At 44.8% G+C, this 17,794-nt stretch overlaps 1 protein-coding gene across 1 annotated transcript in view; it reads left to right on the top strand.

Moving 5' to 3' along the window:
- The window catches only part of TBC1D15 (TBC1 domain family member 15), a 244,217-nt gene that overhangs the window by 147,108 nt on the left and 79,315 nt on the right, over positions 1–17,794 (top strand). The window lies entirely within an intron of this gene.

Consider the following 17,794-nt stretch of genomic DNA (forward strand, 5'->3'; position numbering starts at 1 on the left):
GACCCAAAGAACACCATCCACACTATCAAGCATGGAGATGGAAACATTATGTTTTGGGGTAGTTTCTCTGCTAAGGGCACATGACTACTTCACTGCATCAGTGGGACAATGCATGGAGCCATGTACCGTATAATCCTGAGTGACAACCTTCTTCACTCCTCCAGGACATTAAAAATGGGTTGGGGGTTGGGTCTTCCAGCATGACAATGACCCAAAACATACAGCCAAGACAACAAAGGAGGGGGCTCAAATTCCTCAAAAAAAAGCACATTAAGGTCATGGAGTGGCCTAGCCAGGCTCCAGACCTTAACCCCATAGAAAATTTATGGAGGGAGCTGAAGCTCCGAGTTGCCAGAGACAGCCTCCAAATCTTAATGATTCAGAGATGATCTGCAAAAAGGAGTGGACCAAAATTCCTCCTGACATGTGCGCAAACCTCATCATCAACTACAAAAAACGTCTGACATCTGCGCTTGCAACAAGGGTTTTGCCACCAAGTATTAAGTCTTGTTTGCCAGAGGGATTAAATACTTATTTATCTCTGCAAAATGCAAATAAATGTATATAATTTATACAATGTGATTTTCTGGATTTTATTTTGGATATTCTCTCTTTCACTGTTTAAAATAAATCTTCCCTTTAAAATTATACACTGGTCATGTCTCTGTCAGTGGGCAAACTTACACAATCAGCAAGGGATCAAATAATTATTTCCTTCACTGTAAAAAAAAAAAAAATATAACCAGACATGCATGGTTTGTTATCTTCATAATCAAACTGACCTGGAGAATCCTATTTCCAGGTCATGCTTACCATATAATCAATCTTGTAAATAAAAAATAACTAGTTACAGAATTGCACTTTTACTGTTTTTTTTTTTTGTTTTGTTTTTTTTTTTGCCTTGGTTGGCCTCTTCCCCCCTCCTCCCCACCCCTCCGCATTCAAATACACTACATGAGGAAATTAATTGTATAACTTGTTCTGTAAAAAGAGAGGGCTTTACATAGTTGTCAATGGAAAAATAAAAAAGTTATGACTGACTCTTGGTTGAAGGGCAGAAAAAATTCAAGGGCGTAGAAACGGAAAATTGCCATGTCGGGAAGGGGTTAAAGCGGCAAAATTTTTTGGGTGCGCACCAATGTTTATTATTTAAAAAAAAATAAATCCTAGGCTCTTCTGTATGTGATTTGTTCTTGTTTTAGTTGATGTACAACTTCTTTGTTGTCTGCCTTCTTGGCTGCCTCAACCCCTCTGATGTGGTACCCCTAATACAGACTGCATTTTCCAGGATACCATTGGCTTTGCAGAGGTGGCATATTCTTCTCACATAGCACTTGCTGTGACTTCCTATCTAAGGTCAGCAGTGATGGATCCTATGTGATGCATCCTCCGCTATCTTGGCTGCCTTCTGTTTGTGATAGGTTTCTATCTACCTGCTTTTAATAGCTACATACAGGGTAAAGAGGCTGCAGGTGCATCACTCTGCACACACTACTCACAGTGTGAAGACTTGCAGGGTAAGTGGGGGTAGTATTCTACTTCTGCAGCTAATCATTTTATGGACTCTACTATTATCATTGCTATTTTATGCCATGTTTCCTCAAAAATAAGACCTACCATGACTATAAGCTTTAGCAAGATTTTACAAGATTTTTCGATTATGCTTGAAATACTGTATAAGCCCTACTCCAATAATAAGCCCTAGTTAGTTACAGTCAGGGTCAGCGTTGGGGAGAGTCAAACTTCACAATTTCTCAAGACCCTGCTCTCTTAGGACCCCAGCAGTTGTATACTGAGGTTCAGCTTGTCCAAGGACCTTTGGTGACTTCACATTCTCCAAGGGGCCCCAGCATTTATATCCCGATAACACTCCTTCAGGACCTTATGAGATCGCAACATATGTTTAGGTTGTTTCCAAAACGTCATCTAATTGCAGCATGGATCCTGAATTTTTTAGTCCGGGTTCGCCCCTCACTACTGACAATATATGAGCTACCAAGGAGCTGGCATGAAATAAGTTATGTTGCTGGAAGACTGCGCTTAAAGGGAACCTGTCATCAGAAATTTCGCCCAAAAGCTAAAAGATTCCCCCTCTGCAGCTCCTGGGCTGCATTCTAGGAAGGTCCCTGTTATTATTGTGCCCCATGTGAGACCAAAATAAAGCCTTTATAAAGTTCTACCTTTTTGTATGCAGCTTCTGTAAATCCGTCACGGGGGCGGGCTCTCTGCCGTCCGTTATTCTGCCTCCTGGTCCTGTATGCCGCCCCCATCGCTCCTTTCCATATCTGATGCACCGCCCACTGCTCCAGCCATCCCCGCGCATGCCCAGTGCCAGTCTCACAGGACTGAGCAGTGTGACCGCTGGTGACGTGTGCGCAGACAAGTGATTATGGACGGGACTGTGACTGTTATCAGCAAGTACCCGGCCATTATCTCTTGAGGGCGCAAATCTCTCCAGCATTCACACTGAGCTCAGTGTAGATGCTAGACTGTATGGGCTGCTTCCAGGAATGACGTCCCTTTGTCACGTGATAGTATTTCGAACACGCCCCTATCACATGACAAAGGGACGTCATCCCTGGAAGCAGCCCATACAGTCTAGCATCTACACTGAGCTCAGTGTGAATGCTGGAGAGGTTTGCGCGCTCAAGAGATTATGGGCGGGTACTTGCTGATAACAGTCACAGTCCCGTCCATAATCACTTGCCTGCGCACACGTCACCAGCAGTCACAGTGCTCAGTCCTGTGAGACTGGCACTGGGCATGCGCGGGGATGGCTGGAGCAGTGGGCGGTGCATCAGATATGGAAAGGAGCGATGGGGGCGGCATACAGGACCAGGAGGCAGAATAACGGACGGCAGAGAGCCCGCCCCCGTGACGGATTTACAGAAGCTGCATACAAAAAGGTAGAACTTTATAAAGGCTTTATTTTGGTCTCACATGGGGCACAATAATAACAGGGACCTTCCTAGAATGCAGCCCAGGAGCTGCAGAGGGGGAATCTTTTAGGTTTTGGGCGAAATTTCTGATGACAGGTTCCCTTTAACATTATTTGTTTTGATTTTTGCTATGTGTTGTATTGACATGCATTAGCAGCCTATACTAACTAGTTCTGAGTTTTAGACTGGTGTTTTATATATTTTTACAATATATTTCACAATGTTAATATAGATCAGAACACAGACAATGTGAAAAATAGAAACATGAAGATTGTATTTTAAACTGAATCAGAAAGAACTGTCAGAATTTTTTGACAAAAATCAGGGTAATAAGGCTATGAGCAAAATATACTCTTTTGCCATTGGAACTCCAAACTAATAAGGTTTGTTTAAAAGCACTTGATAAATCAGTACAACACACACGCTCTGTGGTGTGCTGGAAGTTTGCTTTATTACATCATGTGACCAGTTTATATAGTATCCTAAACAAATAACTATGCACCAATAAGAGCCCCAGGGGTGGGTGTAGAAACGTGAAACTTTCCCTGCCCATCAGTGTTAGGTGAGTCCTATGACATCATTCAGTTATAATACAAGATGGTTTCTATAAGAACAAAATGGCTTGTATTCTCTCACAGGCTTTAGAATAAATTTGGTTCCAACGTTGGTAAATTGTTTCTAAAAAACTTAATATACCATATTTTCCGGAGTATAAGACTACTTTTTCGCCCCTGAAAATTTTCTCAAAAGTCAGGGGTCATCTTATATGCCAGGTGTCCTCTTATACGGTGGTGCACGGTGCTGCATGAGCTCATTGTTTAGTAATGTCCTTCTACTGGTCCCCGTCTTGTCCCTTGTTATGCCGTTGTTTACACAATAAAAATATTCTCACCTCTCCTCCGTTCCCCCCGCGGTGCCCTCTTACCTGCTTCTTCTGGCAGACCGCAGGGCCATAGACCCCTTCATGATAGCATCCGGTGCACGGAGCCGCCGCTTTACTGCAGTTGAATGCTTTGCGGGGACGTAAAGCATTCAACTGCAGTAAAGCGCTGACAGCATCAGCGGCGGCCCCGTGTACAGGACGTGATCATGGCGAAGTCTATGTGCCTGAGGACCGCAAGAAGCACTCCTCCACGATCAAGTCCTGTACATGGGTCGCCGCCAACACAGCGCTTTACTGCACTTGAATGCTTTACGGTACCGCAAAGCATTCAACTGCAGTAAAGCCATAACATAACATTAACAATGCAAAAAAATAAATTGCACTATTGCTTTTTTAATTTGTATTCCTCCCTGTAACATTATATCCCTCCAGCCTGTATCATATTGCAATCCGGCTTCAGCCGTAGATATTTTCCTTGATTTGGGGGGGGGGGGGTTGCATATATATTGTTCTCCTCTGCAGGGGGCTTGCCTAGTACACAATCTCTGGAGGCTGTGTCTAGGAACCCTTTTCTAGCTACAAGTAGCAAATGTTAACTGGGTGGATCTAAGGAGGGGTGGGAGATTCAGCCCCATGTTTTAGTTTTTAGTTATGCTTTGTTGAGTGAAGGGTGAGGACCTGTGCTAAGGCCAGCTCCTTATCGCCCATACATGGACGATTGGACTTTGAGGACTTTTGCATTCTCCTTGGCGCTCCCGGACCTATTTCCTTTGTGTGGACTCTAAAGAACCATTTTAATATTGCATGTTTTATGCTCCCTGCCTCATTAAATCTTCTTGGATTGTTCCTTGGCCTGGCGTCCCTTACTGCTCTGTCGCATACCCCGTCACAAACTGGTGGCAGCGGCGGGATCAGAGCAGAAAGAATGGAGGACAACGGCCCATTAACATCTGGAATCAGAACCTCAGAGTACAAGAACTGGACTGTGGTGAGCCTACAAACAATGGCCCGTGAATTAGGAGTCGGTTACAAAGGACTCTCTAAGGAGCAACTAATTGAGGCATTGGAAAACGCTTGCCTGCAAGATGGCACCGAGGAACAATTTCCACAGCAAAGGGAGGAAAGACGGGAGCTGAGGTAAATACCCAAAAAAGTCAATGGGTTGTGTGGTATGAGGAGGAGATGGCACTGCTTGGAGATGAGGCCACCATAGAAGATAAGAGGGAGGCTATTCGCAGAGCTCAAGAGAGGGCAGCATTGCTGGAGAGGAGATTTGCTGTGGAAGCAGCTAGAGGCTCCAGACAAACTTTAACCACAGCACCCACTATGAGGGAATTCTCCAGAGTGTCCCGCAAGGACTTTAAGCCATTTAATGAAGCTGCAGGTGACATTGAGGGCTTCTTTCAGGACTTTGAGCATCAGTGCCGATTAATGGAAGTCCCAGAAAGAGAGTGAGTCAGACACCTGGTGGGCCTCTTGGAGGGTGGAGCTGCCGACGCCTATAGAGCTATGGACCCTCAGTGGAATTGTGAATATGGGGAGATAAAACAGACCATTTTGGAACATTATGCCATGACCCCAGATACTTATAGGACTAAGTTCTGTACATTAGCCTGTGATGGAGAAGTGTCTTTCAAGATGTTTGCCCACAGACTGAAACAAGTATGCCATCGCTGGCTGGAGGGAGAGGGAGCCTTAACTTGGGAGACCTTCCTCCAGGTCATCCTGAAAGAGCAGTTCTATGCCAGGTGCCCTGCGGAAATCAGAGAATGGGTGCGTGAGAGAAAGCCGTCAACTGTGGAACAAGCTACCGCTCTAGCTGATGAGGTGCTCACCATCAAGCCTCAATGGAAAAGGCTACTAGTCGGTGACAAAAAAAAACTACCAGCTCCCCAACACCAGTGGTCCCTTGTCCTTTGGCCTCCAGTGTTCACCGTCCCAATAGACTACCAACACATGGCGGACCCCGTGTGAATGTGCCTCCTACTACTCCTGCCTCCTCTTTGGGAGTACGACGTGGAGGAAGACTCATAGAACGCAGATGTTATGGATGTGGGCAGCCTGGTCATCTGCAAGCTCACTGTCCAGGTGTTCGGAGGCAGAACAGCTGCAGACCACCTCTGCCTGTCCATTATCTACAGACACCCTCAACAGGAGAAGAGCTGGATTCATTCCCTGATGATTTGCCAAGTGACTCTGATATGTTGACTTCCCTACCAGGAGCCTATGGGGTGCGAGCCACAGCCGCCCGTTCTTCTGATCTTCAGCATAAACATCTACAGGAGGTTGTGCTGGATGGCCAAAAAGTTGTTGGCTTTCGTGACACTGGGGCTTTTCTCACCATCGCAGATCCCCGAGTAATTCAACCAGAAGCAGTGCAAAAGGGACCAGGAATTGCTATTGAATTGGCTGGAGGTACTCAGAGATATATTCCAAGAGCGAGTGTGACCCTGGATTATGGCTTTGGAGCAAAACAATGCACGATTGGTGTGATGAGCGGCCTTCCTGCAGACATTCTTCTAGGGAATGATGTGGGGAATCTTCAATGCCACTTTGTCGGCGCGATAACCAGAAGTCAAGCAAAGAGAGCAGCAGATGTGGACGTGTTCAACCCATCAATGGAACTGAGGCCACCCGAACTGCCTTCACAGCCGGTGAGTGATTCTTCTTGTGGGTCTCATATGAATGTCACTTGGGATAAAGTTCAGTTTAGACAAGAGATAGAGACTGACCCCACCCTGGCTAGCTTTAGAGCTCGGGCTGAAGTAGGGCAGTTAGGAGAAAATGGGGAAAAAATTATCAGAGAAAATGGACTCCTATATCGAGTTACCAACGCTGACTCCTTAGATAAGCCCTGGACTTATAGCAAACAGCTGATTGTTCCTCAGAAATACAGAATTTCCCTATTACACCTTGCTCATGACATTCCTACTGCTGGCCATCAAGGGAAAACCCGCACCGAGAGACGATTGACTCAAATTTTCTATTGGCCTGGAATTTCTCAAGCAGTGGCGCATTTCTGCCGAACCTGCGACATATGTCAGCGTAGAGGGCGACCCGGAGATCACCCAAAGGCACCCCTGCAACCGCTCCCTATAATAGAAGAACCCTTTCAAAGAGTAGCTGTCGATCTCATTGGACCACTGGCTAAACCAAGTAAATCTGGAAAGCAGTACATTCTCACCGTTGTGGACTATGCCACCCGATATCCAGAAGCCGTGGCCTTGTCAAGTATTTCTGCAGCCAAGGTGGCCGAGGCCCTTGTTAACATTTTCACCCGAGTAGGATTCCCCAGTGAAATCTTATCGGACCAAGGCTCCCAGTTTATGTCAGAGTTGGTGCAGTGTCTGTGGCGCACCTGTTGAGTACGGGCAATTCGAACTACAGCATACCATCCTCAAACCAATGGACTTTGTGAACGGTTTAATCAAACACTGAAAAATATGCTAAGGGACTTCACTGACAGTGATTCCGACTGGGAGAAGTACCTACCCCATCTCCTGTTTGCCTATCGGGAAGTTCCCCAGGAGTCCACTGGGTTTTCCCCCTTTGAACTACTCTATGGAAGAAAGGTCAGAGGACCCTTAACTCTGCTAAAGGAATATTGGGAGGGGCAAGTTGAAGATACAGGAACCCCTGTTGTTCCATATGTCCTCAAGCTTCGGGAAACCCTGGCTCAACTTGCTAGTTTGGCTCAGGATCATGTACGGACGGCTCAAACCAGACAGAAGACATGGTATGACCGCAAAGCACGCTATCGAGAATTTGTAGAGGGACAACAAGTCTTAATGATTGTTCCCCATCGGCAAAGTAAACTCCAGACAACATGGGAGGGTCCCTTCCGGGTTCTCAGAAAACTAAACGACACCAATTACCTTCTTGCTCTAGATGATCAGGGTCTAAGACAAAGGACTGTCCATGTGAATATGATTAAGGAGTACCATGACCGGACATTACCTATGATAGCAAGCTGTCGGCTGGCTTCAGAAGATGGTCAGGAGGATGAGGACCCATTACCTGATCTTGTTGAAGCAGCCAGAGCCCCATCCACTGTGGAACAGGTTCCTCTGAGAGATCACTTAGATTCCTCACAGAAAAAAACAAATGCTGGGAGTGCTCCATCATAGACAGGCTGCTTTCTCATCCCGACCAGGTCGAACCACAGTAACCCAACATCATGTGGACACTCAGGGCATCCGTCCCATCCAACAGGCTCCCTACCGGGTACCAGAATCAGTTAGAAACACCATGCAGCATGAGCTGGAGGAGATGTTACAGCTTGGGGTGATTCAGGCCTCCCATAGTCCTTGGGCCTCTCCTGTTGTGTTAGTACCCAAGAAAGATGGGAGTACTCTATTTTGTGTGGACTACAGACGACTAAATGACCATACCATCAGTGATGCTTACCCAATGCCCCGCATTGATGAACTTCTAGACCGGCTAGCTGGGGCACGATACGTCACCACCTTGGATCTCAGTAAGGGATACTGGCAAATTCCCCTGACGGAGGAAGGTAGAGAAAAGTCGGCTTTTATAACCCCCTTTGGTCTGTATGAATTTCTAAACATGCCTTTCGGAATGAAAAACGCCCCTGCAACCTTTCAGAGAATGGTGGACCAGATCCTCCGGGGATGTGGCGACTTCGCTTGTGCCTACCTGGATGATATCGCCATCTTCAGCCACACATGGGAGGAACATCTGAATCAAGTAGCTGTTGTTCTTGACCGGATTCTCACAGCAGGCCTAACTATTCGACCTGATAAATGCCAATTGGGGATGGGTGAAGTCCAATATCTAGGGCATCGAGTAGGAGGGGGGAAGTTACGTCCTGAACCTGCCAAAATCCAGGCTATTAGAGACTGGCCTGTACCCCAAACCAAGAAACAAGTTATGGCTTTTTTGGGCACTGCCAGTTATTACCGAAAATTTGTTTCTCATTTCAGCAGTGTGGCCAAGCCCCTTACAGGCCTCACGAAGAAAACGATGCCCCGGCTGGTGATCTGGACTCCAGCCTGTGATGAGGCTTTTAACCGGCTGAAGGACGCTCTGATCTGCGATCCTGTTCTGGCTGCTCCAGACTACAAGAGGAGATTCATTGTGCAAACGGATGCCTCTTCTTATGGACTGGGAGCTGTCCTCAGCCAGGTGAATGCAGCCGGGGAGGAGCACCCCATTGCCTACCTCAGCAGGAAACTGCTGGACCGAGAAGTGGCCTATGCAACTGTTGAGAAGGAATGTCTGGCTGTAGTATGGTCCCTTAGGAAGCTAAGACCGTATCTGTATGGACGAGAATTCACTGTGGTTACTGATCACAATCCCCTCACCTGGCTGAACAGAGTCTCTGGGGACAATGGACGATTACTACGATGGAGCCTGGCTCTTCAACCCTATAACTTTACCATACAATATAGAAGGGGCAGCCAACACCAAAATGCAGACGGATTGTCCAGGCAAGAGGAGCCCTGAGTCAGGTCCACCATGTTTACGTGTACTTGACAAGCGACCTGTTGAGGTCACTAGTCCGTACACCAATTGAGGGGGGAAGGGGTTGTAACATTATATCCCCCCAGCCTGTATCATATTGCAATCAGGCTTCAGCCGTAGCTATTGTCCTTGATTTGGGGGGGGTTGCATATATATTGTTCTCCTCTGCAGGGGGCTTGCCTAGTACATAATCTCTGGAGGCTGTGTCTAGGAACCCTTTTCTAGCTACAAGTAGCAAATGTTAAGGGGGTGGATCTACGAGAAGAGACTGTGGAAAGAAAGCGCAAATAGGGTCTTACCCCAATATATATAGGGTGGGGAGGGGGGAGTTACACTCACCAGATGTAGTTGTGAAAGTCACAACTACTATAACCGCATGTGATGTCGATCCACGGCTGCAGCCACCAAACAGCAGATAACAGAGAGTGAAGGAGAGATGGTGTTTACTTGCCGCACCAACGGATCACTTAGACAGATGTTTAGATCAATGTCACTTTTATTTTCATATAGGTCGACGCGTTTCTGGAGCTTCTGCCCCCTTCATCAGGACCATCAGGAACCAAATAACATCAAATCTGCCCCATTGGGACGGTACATGCAATATATAATCACATTGACGTCATCCGACCATCCCTCAAAAGAAAAAAAACGGCGGGAACCGGCGCCACGTTGTCAAATGTGACGTACTCTATATCATTATTAAAAAAACATGAAGAAACACAAAAACATAAAACAGAAAATTAAATTGTGGTGATGCAGAACATTATACAGTAAGGCAAAATGCAAAATAAATAAAAACAATTGTACGTATAATACAAACAACCCAGTGTAATAAAAATGTGAACAAAAACTTCTTTATCCTTTTGGTTTTAATCATATGCGTATAACCGCATGACCACATGTTGTGTATACGTGAATCAACCATGTATAACCAAGTATCGAAGATGGGAGAAGAACTCTCCTTCTTGTGCGAGCTGATTGAGTGAATGTGTACATCTATACTCGGCATATATCTATGCCGCCACTATGGAAGTGTGTATCACTAATCCCGTGAAAATGAACCGAAACAGCTAAGGAAATTAACCCGCATTGCACGCGGGCCATATCAGGATGCCGCTACTCAATGATGAACTCAGACTAAGGTTCACCACAGAGCAGAAGCGTGCGACCCGTGGGACAGTGCTTTCTAGGAAAAGACAAAGTAGAGACCGCTTCTGACCGATGAACTCAGGCTGTGGTTCACCAAAGGACAGAAGCGTGGGAAACGCCGATAAGCGCATGCGCCAAGGTCTGGATCCAAAGTACAAAAGTTCACTGAAGGGCAAGAGCGTGGGAAAAAAACAAGAGCGCCTGCGCCGCACAAAAAGACACCGAAAAACTAGTGAAATAAGTATGTAATGACAAATATATAATAAACGGTGCACAGTAATTGTTTTAGGAACCATAACCCAGTCCTAGTCTAAATAAACAGATAATATGAGTGGTATGAGAACCAAGACATCCAGAATAGAACCCCATATACCAATAATGCATCCTAACGGAAAACATCCATATAGAAAAAAGAGGCGCTCTTGTTTTTTTCCCACGCTCTTGCCCTTCAGTGAACTTTTGTACTTTGGATCCAGACCTTGGCGCATGCGCTTATCGGCGTTTCCCACGCTTCTGTCCTTTGGTGAACCACAGCCTGAGTTCATCGGTCAGAAGCGGTCTCTACTTTGTCTTTTCCTAGAAAGCACTGTCCCACGGGTCGCACGCTTCTGCTCTGTGGTGAACCTTAGTCTGAGTTCATCATTGAGTAGCGGCATCCTGATATGGCCCGCGTGCAATGCGGGTTAATTTCCTTAGCTGTTTCGGTTCATTTTCACAGGATTAGTGATACACACTTCCATAGTGGCGGCATAGATATATGCCGAATATAGATGTACACATTCACTCAATCAGCTCGCACAAGAAGGAGAGTTCTTCTCCCATCTTCGATACTTGGTTATACATGGTTGATTCACGTATACACAACATGTGGTTATGCGGTTATACGCATATGATTAAAACCAAAAGGATAAAGAAGTTTTTGTTCACATTTTTATTACACTGGGTTGTTTGTATTATACGTACAATTGTTTTTATTTATTTTGCCTTACTGTATAATGTTCTGCATCACCACAATTTATTTTCTGTTTTATGTTTTTGTGTTTCTTCATGTTTTTTTAATAATGATATAGAGTACGTCACATTTGACAACGTGGCGCCGGTTCCCGCCGGTTTTTTTCTTTTGAGGGATGGTCGGATGACGTCAATGTGATTATATATTGCATGTACCGTCCCAATGGGGCAGATTTGATGTTATTTGGTTCCTGATGGTCCTGATGAAGGGGGCAGAAGCTCCAGAAACGCGTCGACCTATATGAAAATAAAAGTGACATTGATCTAAACATCTGTCTAAGTGATCCGTTGGCGTGGCAAGTAAACACCATCTCTCCTTCACTCTCTGTTAAGGGGGTGGATCTAAGGAGGGGTGGGAGATTCAGCCCCATGTTTTAGTTTTTAGTTATGCTTTGTTGAGTGAAGGGTGAGGACCTGTGCTAAGGCCAGCTCCTTATCGCCCGTACATGGACGATTGGACTTTGAGGACTTTTGCATTCTCCTTGGCGCCCCCGGACCTATTTCCTTTGTGTGGACTCTAAAGAACCATTTTAATATTGCATGTTTTATGCTCCCTGCCTCATTAAATCTTCTTGGATTGTTCCTTGGCCTGGCGTCCCTTACTGCTCTGTCGCATACCCCGTCACACTCCCCATAAAGAGTTAATAAAAGCTTATTACATGTACATCAAAATGATTCCACTACAACTAATCCCCGAGAAAAAAAAAAAATCCTCATGTGACTGTTGCAGAAAAATGTTAAAGTTTATGGCTCCTGCAATATGACACTAAAGATATATGTATCATAAAAGAGGGTCTGTCATAAAGGACAATACTGGCTATGACACAAAGGGGGTAATATTTTATGCAGTCATCATTGTATATAAACTACTCCACGGATATTTTATATTTTAGAGTTGCTAAAAAGTATTCAGTTATTATCTGTATTTGGCACTCACGGTCTCCATACTGAATTCTATGGAAAGCAGTTGGGTCCAATAAACTTCTATCTGGATCTTCTTTGAGCATGTCCTCTCGTACGACCTATACAAATATTACAGGGGCAGGAATAGATAGCAAGACCTGACCTGCATATTCCCGCCCCCGTTGAACGTGTCAATCAAATAGCAGTGCAGTTCTGTAGCTTTACTTGCACATATTTCTGAAATAAAACATCCAATCTAAGAACAAAAGCTAAGCTTACATTCAGCATCTTAGCACCAGTATAGCACTGGCTTTACTTTATATATGAAAATCCTGCTGAATGGTTCTTTAAATTTGAGCGGCATGGTGGCTCAGTGGTTAGCATTGCAGCCTTGCTGGGGTCCTGGGTTCAAATCCCACCAAGGACACAATCTGGAAGGAGTTTATATGTTCTCCCAGTGTTTGCGTGGGTTTCCTCTGGGTTCTCCGGTTTCCTCCCACACTTCAAAAACATACTGATAGGGAAGCCTAGATTGTGAGCCCCAATGGGGACAGTGTTACCATTGTATGTAAAGCGCTGTAGAATTAACAGCACAATATAAATGAATAAATATTATATATTATTATTAAATACCTGCACCGTTAATGATTCCAACACTTGTGCATTGTTAAGGAAATCTTGAAAACAGGCTCTGTTGGTGGGCCTTTAGGACTGGAATACTGGAACACTGCGCAACAGAGTACAATATAAAGGAAACAAACGCCAAGTATAGCGGACCTCATATTCATAGTAAAATACATGAACCCCATAATATGCATACAGTAACTTGTGGAAAATAGGGGGTATTTAACATGTTGAAAGTAGAACTACAGTACCACAATTTGTGAAAAAAGTGTATATATTGTATTATTACAAAATTGCAGTATTAAGATCACATGTGATAGCTGGTTAATAGTTTTAACATACATAATTAAAAACCAGGTTTGAATGAGGCAGAAGGAGGAAAGGAAGGTCCCATGGAGGGAGACTGACTACCCCTTGACGTTGGTAAAGAGAGGAAAAAACATCTCTAGATCCAGGGGGAAACATACAATAAACCATAAGGAAATTGTATGGTGTGTGTATATATAGTAAATATCCCTTGGACCAGTAAAATCAAAGAGTGCTTATACATTAAAGTAGTAACCACCTGGGTAAGGTCTAAATCAGGGCCAGTATGCACAACATAGAAAGCCACCAATAATACATACAGTGCCTACAAGTAGTATTCAACCCCCTGCAGATTTAGCAGGTTTGATAAGATGCACATAAGTTAGAGCCTGCAAACTTCAAACAAGAGCAGGATTTATTAACAGATGCATAAATCTTACAAACCAACAAGTTATGTTGCTCAGTTAAATTTTAATAAATTTTCAACATAAAAGTGTGGGTCAATTATTATTCATCCCCTAGGTTTAATATTTTGTGGAATAACCCTTGTTTGCAATTACAGCTAATAATCGTCTTTTATAAGACCTGATCAGGCCGGCACAGGTCTCTGGAGTTATCTTGGCCCACTCCTCCATGCAGATCTTCTCCAAGTTATCTAGGTTCTTTGGGTGTCTCATGTGGACTTTAATCTTTAGCTCCTTCCACAAGTTTTCAATTGGGTTAAGGTCAGGAGACTGACTAGGCCACTGCAACACCTTGATTTTTTCCCTCTTGAACCAGGCCTTGGTTTTCTTGGCTGTGTGCTTTGGGTCGTTGTCTTGTTGGAAGATGAAATGATGACCCATCTTAAGATCCTTGATGGAGGAGCGGAGGTTCTTGGCCAAAATCTCCAGGTAGGTTGTGCTATCCATCTTCCCATGGATGCGGACCAGATGGCCAGGCCCCTTGGCTGAGAAACAGCCCCACAGCATGATGCTGCCACCACCATGCTTGACTGTAGGGATGGTATTCTTGGGGTCGTATGCAGTGCCATCCAGTCTCCAAACGTCACGTGTGTGGTTGGCACCAAAGAATCTCGATCTTGGTCTCATCAGACCAGAGAACCTTGAACCAGTCTGTCTCAGAGTCCTCCAAGTGATCATGAGCAAACTGTAGACGAGCCTTGACATGACGCTTTGAAAGTAAAGGTACCTTACGGGCTCGTCTGGAACGGAGACCATTGCGGTGGAGTACATTACTTATGGTATTGACTGAAACCAATGTCCCCACTGCCATGAGATCTTCCCGGAACTCCTTCCTTGTTGTCCTTGGGTTAGCCTTGACTCTTCGGACAAACCTGGCCTCGGCACGGGTGGAAACTTTCAAAAGCTGTCCAGGCCGTGGAAGGCTAACAGTAGTTCCATAAGCCTTCCACTTCCGGATGGTGCTCCCAACAGTGGAGACAGGTAGGCCCAACTCCTTGGAAAGGGTTTTGTACCCCTTGCCAGCCTTGTGACCCTCCACGATCTTGTCTCTGATGGCCTTGGAATGCTCCTTTGTCTTTCCCATGTTGACCAAGTATGAGTGCTGTTCACAAGTTTGGGGAGGGTCTTAATTAGTTAGAAAAGGCTGGAAAAAGAGATAATTAATCCAAACATGTGAAGCTCATTGTTCTTTGTGCCTGAAATACTTTTTAATACTTTAGGGGAACCAAACAGAATTCTTGTGGTTTGAGAGGTTGAATAATAAATGACCCTCTGAATAAACTTTTCACAATTTAAAAAAAAAAAAATAAAAAAAGAAATAACATTCTTTTTTGCTGCAGTGCATTTCACACTTCCAGGCTGATCTACAGTCCAAATGTCACAATGCCAAGTTAATTCCGAATGTGTAAACCTGCTAAATCTGCAGGGGGTTGAATACTACTTGTAGGCACTGTAGGTGTGATAACTAACATCATATATAATAATACAGTGGTGGTACAATGGCACCTGAAGGACCTACCCGTGGTATATATAGCACCCAAGGGGGGGAGATCTGTCAGCCTCACAAGCGGAGCCAGTTCCGACACGTGTTTCCCGTCGAAGCACATGCAAAACACGTGTTAGGACCGGGTCCGCATGTGAGGCTGACAGATCTCCTCCCCTTGGGTGCTATACATACCACGGGTAGGTCCTTCAGGTGCCATTGTACCAACACTGTATTATTATATATGATGATAGTTATCACACCTATGTATTATTGGTGGCTTTCTATGTTGTGCATAATGGCCCTGATTTAGACCTTACCCAGGTGGTTACTACTTTAATGTATAAGCACTCTTTGATTTTACTGGTCCAAGGGATATTTACTATATATACACCATACAATTTCCTTATGGTTTATTGTATGCGTTTCCCCCTGGATCTAGAGATGTTTTTTCCTCTGAATACCCCTTGACTTAGGTAAAGAGTCTCCCTCCATGGGACCTTCTTTTCCTCCTTCTGCCTTATTCAAACCTGGTTTTTAATTATGTATGTTAAACTATTAACCAGCTATCACATGTGATCTTAATACTGCAATTTTGTAATGATAAAATTTCTATACACTTTTTTTCACAAATTGTGGTACTGTAGTTCTACTTTCAACATGTTAAATACCCCCTATTTTCCACAAGTTACTGTGAGAGTACGATATAAACTTACCTCTCACCAACAAAGCGCTCCACAGTTCTGCACATCATTATCTGAAACTCCCACTTGCATCTACGGTACAAGACATTTCTTGTGTTGTCAGTTTTCTGAAATTCATTGCCCCAGACATTGCCCTTAGCCACCACATTTTTGTGTGCTTTAAACTATCTTTAGAAAGACCGGATGGGCCGGGGCTCATCCCACTTAATGCTCATACTCCTTCCCCGTGGCTAGAACAGTACGACAACACAGAATGAGAGTGCCAGACTCCTGTAAGACTTTTTTGGGTTACCAACAGACTACAGCATATAGTACATTCCCGGCAAGGTCCTGAGATGGTGCAAGTGACAGTCTTACACTTCTGCTAGCTCACCAGGGATTAAAACCTCTGTGACTTTGGGGCATCCAGGGCCACTATACCAGCCAGCAGCACCCGACTTTTGGTGAGCACCCACTGATTGGAAATAACGGCAACCTTGGTATTCTGACCAAGCACAGAGAGGTATAAAACCAGGTGTCTGGGTTGTGCCAACCTGAATTCTCTAAATTAATTTGTGGGCCCAATGTTGGGCATTGGAGTCATTCTGTAATCCACCAGTTGGAACCATGGTCCATGGGCTGAAGTCCTGTAGAATCACATCGGTGACAATAGCAGTTCCAAGTTTAGATCCCTCAGCTCCCATTTCAGGGCATTGTGCCCCAATTGGATTGGCAGGAGAAAAACAATGGCTGTTCCCTCATTGGTCACTATTTCAATTAAACTGCATAATTGTCCTCCAAATGATGCAGACTAGTCCAATGCAGGAAGTTGGCATGATCGGCAGGCATTCCACAAATTGGCATACAAAAAGGGGCACCAGACAGTTTTGCGTGAAACAATGGCTTGTGTCACTTGGCTTAATGAACAAAGTACATCTGACATAATTAAGAATCGTCTTTATTCACGATGAGCCATCATGGCATCTCTTTAGACAGGTCTATCGCTTCACTTCACTAATCCATCTATTGTCTGTTCCCCCTTTCTAAAGTTACTTAGAATCTGATTCCTCCTATACATCGGTCCTCACATCCTCCATGCACCCAATACATGGTAACTGTACTTAGATACTTGCTAATCTAATATATAAAGCTGAGTTTGTGTGTGTGTCCCCGCTAAAGGAATCCGCACCGTCACATTTACACACACACACATTTTGAACAAACGCCCCATGTGATCCAGGGAACGTCTTAGACTGTTTTTAAAGGAAAATTTAACCCCGCGCTTTACAGTTACACTCCAAAAAATCTGCCTCCATTAAAGTGAATGGAGCCTGGAACTACAGGTTAATAGCAGCTGTGATTGGTTGCTATAGGAACAAAGGGCATTGTTAGTATAAGAAGCTTATGTGTCAGCTAATATGATGACGGTGGGGAGACAGTGACAGACGGTGAAAGAGACAGAGAGAGATGGGGAAAGAGACAGACAGGCGGGGAAAGAGACAGAAAGAGACAGACCGGGGACAGAGACAGGCAGATGGGGACAGAGACAGGCAGACAGGGACAGAGACAGCGAGACAGACATAGACAAATGGGGAAAGAGACAGAACTTAATAGAGACAGAAGGGGGAAAGAGACAGAGAAATAGAGACAGACAAAGAGATGGACAAAGACGGACAGGGAAAGAAACAGACCTGGAAAGAGACAGATGGGGAAAGAAACAGAGAGAGACAGGCAGACCTTGAAAGAGGCAGACCTTGAAAGAGGCAGACCTTGAAAGAGGCAGACCGGGAAAGAGGCAGACCGGGAAAGAGAGAGACAGACACAGAGAGAGAGACAGTGAGTCACAGAGACACAGAGATAGAGAC

This window comes from Anomaloglossus baeobatrachus, chromosome 4 (assembly GCF_048569485.1).
Source record: "Anomaloglossus baeobatrachus isolate aAnoBae1 chromosome 4, aAnoBae1.hap1, whole genome shotgun sequence".
NCBI classification, from domain to species: Eukaryota; Metazoa; Chordata; class Amphibia; order Anura; family Aromobatidae; genus Anomaloglossus; species Anomaloglossus baeobatrachus.